At 43.0% G+C, this 9620-nt stretch overlaps 1 non-coding gene across 1 annotated transcript; it reads right to left on the bottom strand.

The window, feature by feature from the left end:
- Positions 1-831: 831 nt before the first annotated feature.
- On the bottom strand, positions 832-905 carry TRNAN-GUU (transfer RNA asparagine (anticodon GUU)). The gene has a single exon. It is a non-coding gene; the product is annotated as a tRNA-Asn (tRNA).
- Between the last annotated feature and the right edge of the window lie 8715 nt (positions 906-9620).

Raw genomic sequence — 9620 nt, 5'->3', positions numbered from 1 at the left:
CCGCCTGCCAGCAGGGAACGGGCCTGGAGCGCGTCCCGCGCGGACGGGGAGGGAGCGCGGGCACGGCGCTGTCCGGAGCCCCGGAGGCGGCTCTGCCACCGGGCTTCGGGGTCCCCGCTCGTTTCACCCGGCTGTGCGGGCTCCCTCCGCCGCGGAGAGACGGGGCCGCCGGTGTGCGCGCTAACAACGCGCCGCGGAGCGCCGGCCGCAGGGACGCTCGGCAGTGATGGCAATAATCCTCCTCGCAAGCCGCGTTTGTCCCCGAGGCTCGGCTCCCACCCGGGCTGTCCGCCGGCGATCGCTCGAGTGCTGGAGCGCCGTGAGCACCTCCCGGAGCAAACCCCAATGGTCCGGCAGCAGCGCTCGTTATCCCGGAGCAGCTCGAAGAGTGTATTTTCCTTCGCACCTCCCGCCGCTGAGCAGGGGGTGCCGAAAACCCCGGGCACTCCGGTCCCCTCAGCCTCAGGACAGAGCCCGCCGCTGCAGCCGACGGCCGCTCCAGCAAGCTCATCGCCGCACGCACGGAGGCAGGAGCAGGTCCCGGGTGTCCCGCAGGCCTCGCCCCACCGGCGGGGCACGGGGCAGGAGCTGGGGCGCCCTGGGCAGGGCACGGCCGTGCAGCCACGCAGGAGCCGGGGCGCCGTGGGCACGGCACGGCCGCTCGGCGCTCGCTCGGGGCGGGCCCCGCCGCAGCTGAGGCCGCCGCGCTGCGCTCCCCGCCGCGGGCCCCCTGCTCGGCACCACGCGGCGCCGGTCGCGCACCCTCCCCCGGCGCACACGCACAAAACGACGGCCGGCGGCGGGGGCGGCGCCGAGCCCAAAAGTGGAACTCGTCCCTGGGTGGGCTCGAACCACCAACCTTTCGGTTAACAGCCGAACGCGCTAACCGATTGCGCCACAGAGACTCCGCTGACAGCGCCTTCCCCCTGCTCACCAAGTGCTTCGAGACCGCCCCCGCCGCGTCCCCGCCGCCCCCTCGCCCCCGCTCCGACCACCGGCGGCCACCGCGCAGCCACCGAGACCGGGATCCTGAACCGCGAGCCTCGCGACACGCCAAAAACCACTGAGGAGACAGCAAAAACAGCGGCTTTCCCCCCCCTACCCAATGAGGAAACCCCCACTCTCAAAATCATTGTTTGCAGCAATGCTCTTTATTTTAGGGAATAAATTAATGAATCAGACTTAAAACTGCTTCTTCTGGGGTGCTGCTAACTGATGAGTTACTTATGCAACCCAAAATATAATTTCCAAATATCATGGCAAAATTGCTCTATTAATATATTTAGAAGGTAGGTTTAAGTGACTGCAGGGAACAGTTAGACTCTCTAAAGTAGGCAGCAGTCCTCTGCGTGTGTAGGTTAAGTGTATTTACAGTTCTAAGTACTGGAAACAGTTGTGAAGAAAAGCTAACATTCCTATTTATTATTTTACCAAAATCTTCTTCCCAGAGTACCTTACAGTAAATCTACACCTACAACTCTGCAACTACAAAGTTTCACATCTGAACCTGAGCAATTGTTTCCCCTTTGCTTTCACAGACTGATACTGTTTGAATCTCTTTGAACTCTTACAATATTATTGGCCTCATGTTGTCCCTATGTCTCCCTGAAGCTCTGCCTGATGGCTCTTTTGCCCATTAAAAGCCCTCGGAGCTGAGCAGGCACATGGCACTCACAGCATCAGCACAGGCACTGACTGCTTTCCAAGCAGTGCTGGTCATCTCCTGGTATCCACCATCCACGACCAAGAAGTCCCAGCTCACTCCTGAAACCATAAACTCCCATATTTTGCACAATGCTGCTCATCAACACTGTTTGATTTCATTCCTCATCCCAGTGAGTAACTTCATACTGATCATTTACTGATCTCAGCTCAACCTTTTCAGTTTTTCCAATACTTTGAAAAGACCTACATAAATGCCAGCATTATCTCAGGATGGCTCCATTTTCTTTTGTTGTGTATTTCTGGTACCTTACTGACTGACACATTTTAAAACCTGGAAGAGAAATACAAGATATGCAATTCCTGAAGAGTAATTGAAATAATTATTTTGAAGGTTGCTTTTTGGGACACCATGCCTGCTGCTGCATACTTTCCTACTCAGATATCTTCTATCCTCAGAGTCAGAAGAACCAGTTCGCAGGCTGGACCCCTTCTGTCTGCTCTGTGTAGGAGGACAAGCAAATGGCCCTGTGATTTTACGCACAAGCTATTGGGTATTTAGTGGAATGACCAAGATTTCTGTCTGACTAAAGGCCTAACCCATAGATCCACAGACCTGTAGGTTGGGTGTGGATTTTGGGCCCTGAAATGTTTCACTTTATGCACGTGAATATTCACATGAGTTTTAATGAATGTAGGCTATTTTCAAACTCTCTGTCTAGAAGCCAGATCTACAAAGGATCTTTGCCATGCTGATGTTGAACACCAGCTCTAACTCTGAGCTGTCTAACGTGGTGTAGGACATCCAAGGCTGCCTACTCAATGCACTGCAACAGTGAGAGGAGTGCTGGAGCTGAGGCTACACAGTCACTTGGCACCTTTCTTCTCAGCAGTCTTCCTCCCTGAATCTCAGAACCTCTCATTTAAAGTCTTACAAGGTAAAAAGAAAATAAAAAGAACATATACAGCTGTGAGTATTACTCCTTAAAGCCTGAAACCTACAGATCAGCAGAAGATCCAAACACAGATGGCTTGGCTGGCTGTGGAAGCACTAACCAGTGAGACATGGTACCAGAGGGCAACATTATCCATCCCTGCTCTGCAAATGGAAAATATGCTTTATCTACTATTGGGACAAGGTGTCTGACTGCATCTTAGTAAAAAGGAAGAGCCCAAGTACTGTTTAAGGCATTCAGAAACCAGAAAGGGCTCACTTCAGAATAATCCCCCTTCCTATCAGGGTTTTGTTATTTATTTCTGGACAGCTCTGTTCCTTGATGTGCTGTTTCTTGTGGATTATACTGGGAAGTGCTTTAGTTCTTTGCAATATCTAGTGTATATAATTTAAATACTATTATTGCATTCACTGCCTGTGATTCATATTATGGTTTAGAATTTTATAAAAACATAAATTTATAACAATATTTTGATTTTAATATATTAAAATAGCATACTATATAATGTGAAGTAATTTATGTTTTATATAATAATTTTGGTTTTTATTCCTAAATCTGTGTGCTTAAATGTTCATTGCTATGACATCTGTGACCTTCTTCAGATATAATCTTTGGTTCTTAAATGTCAGAGAAAGTTACTGCAGGACAGAGGATGAAACTGGTACTGTTTACAAGGTTTATAAATATACCATATATTTATCTGCTGTTCAGAAAGAATAAATCTGGGTTTTCACCCAGAACAATTCCTAAAATCAATTCCACAGGATATAGCAGAAACAAAATAATCTTTCCATTTTTATCACAGAATTATTCTATTTCTATAATCTCTACATGGGAAAGGACCATTTTCCCCCAACAAGCACATGCCCCTACTTAATTTATTATCCTGTGTCAGTTTTGGTCAGCTATTTGTCAGTTCTCAAGTTACAACTCTGCCCAAACTACAATAATTCATAGTCACAAAAAAATTGTGTAACAGCTACTCAGTTTCTGCCCAAATGCATTTCTAATTCCTTACTTTGTAACAGAAATCTCTAGGTTACCATCCAAAGATTTCTTGTGTTTTCCTCAGAAACATACGATTCTAATCCTTACAAGAACTGGGACATTAAGATAAATGGACAGATAATGCAATTCAACATTGCTATTAGAGTTATTATGGGCAGAGAATAAGATTTCCATGACAAAAGATTTTTCTTTATGGAGCTGCAAGCACCAAACCATGGAAAACATTATTCCTGAAGAAGGATTCAAAAGGTTGGAAGAAGCAGATATTGACAATTTTTCTTGACCAGTTGCAAGACTTCTGTTCTTTTATTCTTCCAATAAAATGCATTTGTATGTTTTTTTTCCAGTTGTTTGTATACACATGTGCTGCTTTCCAGATACAAAGATGGCTTATATTTCTTACAGACTTTGTCAGCTAAACACTTCTATTCTTGGGTCTGTTAATAAAATCAGAGAAGTGTTACAACTGAGAGGACATCCCTCCAAATCTGATCAACTTACCCCAAAAGCAAAGAACAAGAACAAGCAATGCTATTTTACTGAGCTATCTAGTTCACTTAGCCCTGGCTTCTCTTCTGATACAGGTCCCACAAAAGATGATGACTAGGTGAGAAAATCCAGAAATCTTGGGTTATTGTCAACTGCAGACTGTTGGGTAAACTAAGTCAGCCATACTCCCAACCTCCATGTTTACCAAAAGGAAATGGCACAGGCTGCCTGGCTCTAGATCACAACATATGTATTACAGCATTATGTTCAGGAAAGACAAAAAGTTGCTTCAGTGTGACTTGTGACAAAATCAGAACAGCCATTGCTATTATCAGTAATTTGAAATACAGTCTGCAATTGAGAAAAAAAGCCACCAAAACCCAAAAGCCCACAACAAGAACAAAAACAAACAAAACAAAAACAAACCCCAAACGAAACAGAGAGGGCTGCATTCAAAATTGATCTTCAGACCTCAACTGACATACTGTAAGGGGGATTTTATTTTGCCATTCCCTGAAATCTATCTGCTCTGACTGACCACTGAAAAGAGGGCAATCATTGTGGCAGTCAGTCCAATAGTTTACATACATACACACACAAACATAACCATAACCAAAAAAAAAAGTGAACAAAAACCCCCATATGCAATATAAAATGAAAAGAAAATTTTACTGGCATAAAAAATGGGAAGAGTAATAATGATGCTTCCCACACAGCACTCATTTATCTCAAGCACTTCTTATTATCATGGTAAGAAAGGGAGAACTTTCCTGTCCTTGCACGTTTTTTGAACTGCTCATACTAGGAATGCCTAAGAGTTCTTAAAATAATAGTGAATATTGTGAAAATAAGAATGAGTCTTATGCAACTGAACTTTAATGTTGTCTCTACATAACACACATGAAAGCACAGGAATTTCCAGCCAGTGTTTTCAGAAGCACCAACCTGTTTTACCATTTCCTGAAGTCCAGAATTCACATTTAAATTCTCAGCATAGGCCTCAGTTCAGGAAAGCAGCTGTGTTCAGAGTAATATGAAAGCACATGTTTCCTTCAAGTAAATAAGATTACTAGCATGGTATAAAAGTGCTTTACTAAACAGGTTAAATTTCAGGGAGAGAAATAAGGGACAAATTTTAGAGTAGACCCAAAGCCATCATTTGTTAAGAAATGAGAAGAGCACAAATTTTGTATTCTTGCTGAGGAAAACACATCTCCCTGATAGTCTCAGCAGTTCTAAGTTATTTTGCAGGTCATCACACGAGTCAGGTTTACATCTGCTGAAGTGCTACAGTTCAGCCAGAATGTCTGAAGGAAAGGCAGAGGGAAAGGAATACATGGGTAAGCTTTGTGGACCCAGTCCAGATATTTCCAAACAGGAATCCAACACGTTTGGCCAGGCTGCAGGCTTAAGAAACCTGTGCAGACAGGTTGTGTTGGCAACATCACTTTTCAAAGAGTAAATAATAAACCAAATTCCTGTATCAGTGCTCTTTTCAGGATGCATTTACAGACTCAAAGTGTTCTTGCATTGACTTCTAGAAGAGCTCTGTGTGACAGATGGCACAGAAGGTTCAAAGAACCATGGAAAAGCAAATATATTTCAGTTTCTGCAGCTGCATTTATTTTCAGCTAGCAAAATATCAACAAAGGTTTCTAATCCTGTAACTATTGCCAAAAGGGAGGGAGGCTATGATACCCCATCCTGAAACCAAACTTGTATTCCTATGGCTCTTGTTATCTCCAGAAGAATTCTAACTCTCTCAAACACCTCTGATGCAAGGAAGTTTCTTCCATTGCTGTCCCCTACCTGTTCCTGGCAATGTGAGCAACATCCTGTAGGACCTCAGGATAACAAACCTGTTGGTGCTCTGAACCTGCAGTAACAAAACCTCCTTCTTGAAGTTGCAGTAAGAATGGCATACAAGAGATTTGTCTTGCTCCTTATAAATACTATGAGAGAGATATTCAGAATATTCTTAATAATTCACAGCAGAGAGGAACTAAAGGACACATCTCTCTGTATACATTATAACAAATCCCTTTTCTTTATATGCTCTCAGACATGGACAAGTTTCACAATAATGGGGCCTCAAAAACAAAAAGCAAAACTTCAAGTAGACATTAGTCTCCTTCAATTTCGTAGGAGAGAGAAAAACTGAGGAGATTTATACTTACATTGGTTGCAATAATGGACAATGTACTTCTACTGTTCTGTTATAGTTTATCATCACTTAGCATGGACAGGAATTCAGGGGTGCTGGAATATTTAAAGAATAATTTTTAAAAACACCAAATCAGTCACCTTTAAGCCCTCAAATTAAATATACCTATTGTAATCCCAAGTCCTGGAAAGTATGAGGAAGAGGAAGATTGGAGTAGGGAGAGTAAAGAAGAAAAGAGACAGATTAGGGAGAAACAAAAGAGGACAATGTGGACTGTGAGAAAAATGAAAGAATAAACAAATCAGAAAAAGAAAGTAAGTCTGAATTAGATAATTATTGAGTCAGGCCATATTCCTGCTGCTTTCAGAGATTTTGGAATATCTGGTGGAAAGGAACCACCATGTTTTTGCAGCTTCAATAGCTTGCAAGGCTATTGAAGGTAAAAGGAGAACACAGAGGGAACTGAGCTGTCTCCTGTTACTCCTGTCCTAAAGGATTCTGTAATCTCCCCTACAGCACAGGAAGAGAGAAAGCACTTGGAGAGTTACTCACAGCCTCCTGTCCCCTCCTCCTCTTCTTGGCCCCCAGTTTCTCAGATCTTTCTATTAAACTTTAATAGTGGGGACCCCCTCACTCAGGGCAGCACTGCAGTCATTCATTAGTGTCCACCTAGGGAGCAAATAACTCTTTAGCTGCACTGTAGGTGTCCAGCTTGCTTTGTGCCTGGAGGGGGATTTGTAATCGAAACAGGGAAGTGCAGGAGCAAAGGGAAAAACTGGGCAGTAATAACCCATGAACTCTCCTTTCATTCAGGTAACACACAAGACACACGTTAATGATTTCAGCTCGAGTACCAGGCAGAGGAGTAACTGTACAGCGACCAGGCAGAAACCACCTGCATGTGCCAGCATCCCTCCTAAGCAGGGGCTTTCTGGAGAAGGGACAGCAAGAACTGACTTGCTGGGTTTGCAGGGAGTTGCTTTGTTGTGTAGTTTACTGCTCTGTCTTTGCAAAGTCCCTTTTCAGCTCTCACCCAAATGGATTGACAAGCTAAGATTTTTCTCAGGTCTGGTATTTTACTTTGTCTGCAGAGGGTTCCTGTAACTGGATTAGGAGAACCCCTGAGACTCCAGACAGAATGCACTGGGATTTCAGCAGCTCTGCTGTCTGATGGGACTAAAATATCAGAATATGTGCTGTCTTATGCAAGACTGCTTCAGACCTCATGGCCTGGATCATCAAGGTAATGTTTAAATACAAATGTACTGGTTTTGCTAGCCCACCATAACAAATTAATGAAAAGATAGACAAACAGGAAATGGGCTTTTCCTCCTGTAATTTCTATCAAAATGCATGTGTGTGTGCAAAGCAATCAAGCAGTTTTTTATGTTAGGCACTGTGCCTCATTTTCCTCTTTCAGGTTTTTGGTGGCTCGTGGCCCCAGCAGGGTGAGGCAGCTTTGCCACCTCCCAGTGCCCTCAGGTGAGCACATCAGCCTCCTGTACATAAAGGTAAGATAGACAGAGAAATACAAGGGGAGAAAGATCTCTGACAGAGGAGAGAAGACTGCAAATATCTTTGAGGACAATGTTTCCCTTTTCATCCCTAAATATTTGCAATCAATAGAGCTTCAGTATTTCACAGGCTAATCAATAATGCAGTGAGCGTGACAGAGATGTGGGGGTCTTCTTGGCAGCTACAAACTGGCAATGATGCTTTGATGGCTCCTACTGAGGATTTATCATTTCTTGGATAATCTCCTGCAGAACACTGTGGGGTCTGAGAATATAATATACAATATGGCTATAGCAAAGAAGCTGGACAGATGATTGCACTTTATCTTAATTCCCTATGGCATCATCTGCCAAGGAAATGAAAGGTAAAATAAAAGCATGATAGATGTCTAAAAGTATGAATACAATGTACAAAGATTGTTGTTTAGACATTTAATATAGCTAAGGTGGTCCATAGAAGGTAAGACAGAGCAAGAGTGTTATGAGGAACCATTTTCCTTTTTTGCCATTGTCTTTGCCATGAGCAACTTCAGTAGTACTTTATTATAACTAATATTAGACTATACTAACAATTATTTCAGAAGCATACACAAGATAATTCTCTCTCCTTTTCCACATGCATGCAATTCACTAAGGGTGAATAAGATGAAAAATTGCCCCTAAAAACATAAACACATGAGCTATTTAATAAAAGAAAGAACAGAAGAGGTCACATCTCCAAAGTTTAATACATTTTGGTCAAAATGCCCGTGGCTGAAGTGACCAGAACATTTAGTGAGATGTGCCACCCCTGGGGAAGGGATCTTCCATTCAGACATCTGTCCTGCTGAGCAGAGCACTGTCCCTCACACACAGCATAAACCCTCCCAGGAAAAGGAAGTACAAGCTGTGCACAGCAGCACATTCTGACAGCACCAAAGTTCCCCCTCCTCCTCCTCCTCGAGGCTGTGATGTAAGGCCCTAATAATAAGCCCAAGAATTGTCAGACCACATGTTAAATCTCATCATTTCACCTGCCCAGGAACCATCTAGGCCTGAAAGGTCTAAAATGGTTCCTTTCCCCTTCTCCTTTCTCACTTTTCTTTCCTTACATAAAAGCCTTTCTAGATTTCCACAAGTTTGTTTTGCAATTACTTACTGTCTAAAAATCATTATTTCAAATATTTTTAATTCTACTCATGAAGAAATGGCATGTTAATAAATATCCACTGCAACACATCCCAGTTGCTGCTGAAGAAACTACTAATGATCCTGCATCACAACTTGTTACAGTTTTTCAAAATAACACAATCCAGCATTTTCAATTTTCCACACAGCTAATCTGTAATGTAGGACCATTCTTCTGCTGTATTTCCACACTCTCTGCTAATACACTGTGCATTGGTTCAGCTTCCACAACTAACTACCTAAGTGTAAATACAAAATATAAAGAGCACCTGATGGTGCCCAACCTATTTCTAGGTCTTATAGCCCTCCTATTCTTGTTATTACCACATTAACTAGCTTCAGAAAATTCTGCTAGCACTCAGAGCACTTTAACAGTTGCTTTCCTCATGTATTCATGTGATTGGCATTTCCAGATTCTCAGAGGCTTAACCTTTTTCCTTTCTTGCAGCTCATTAAAAAAAAAAAAACTAAAATAAAACAAACAAAAAACCCAAACAACACCCCAACCCCTGCCCCTCAAAAAACTCCCACAGGTGTACTTGAGTCTGTCAGTGCACCTGGAAATTTTCAATCTTTTTTTTTTAAATTAAGATAATCAACAAAATTGTAATGTTAAAAATCACTCTCAATTAAATTTTCAAGCAAACTTAAGACAGATAG

This window comes from Ammospiza nelsoni, chromosome 1, assembly GCF_027579445.1.
Source record: "Ammospiza nelsoni isolate bAmmNel1 chromosome 1, bAmmNel1.pri, whole genome shotgun sequence".
NCBI lineage: Eukaryota > Metazoa > Chordata > Aves > Passeriformes > Passerellidae > Ammospiza > Ammospiza nelsoni.
The sequence above is the reverse complement of the archived record's forward strand: the minus strand, read 5'-3'. Positions and strand labels throughout refer to the sequence as shown.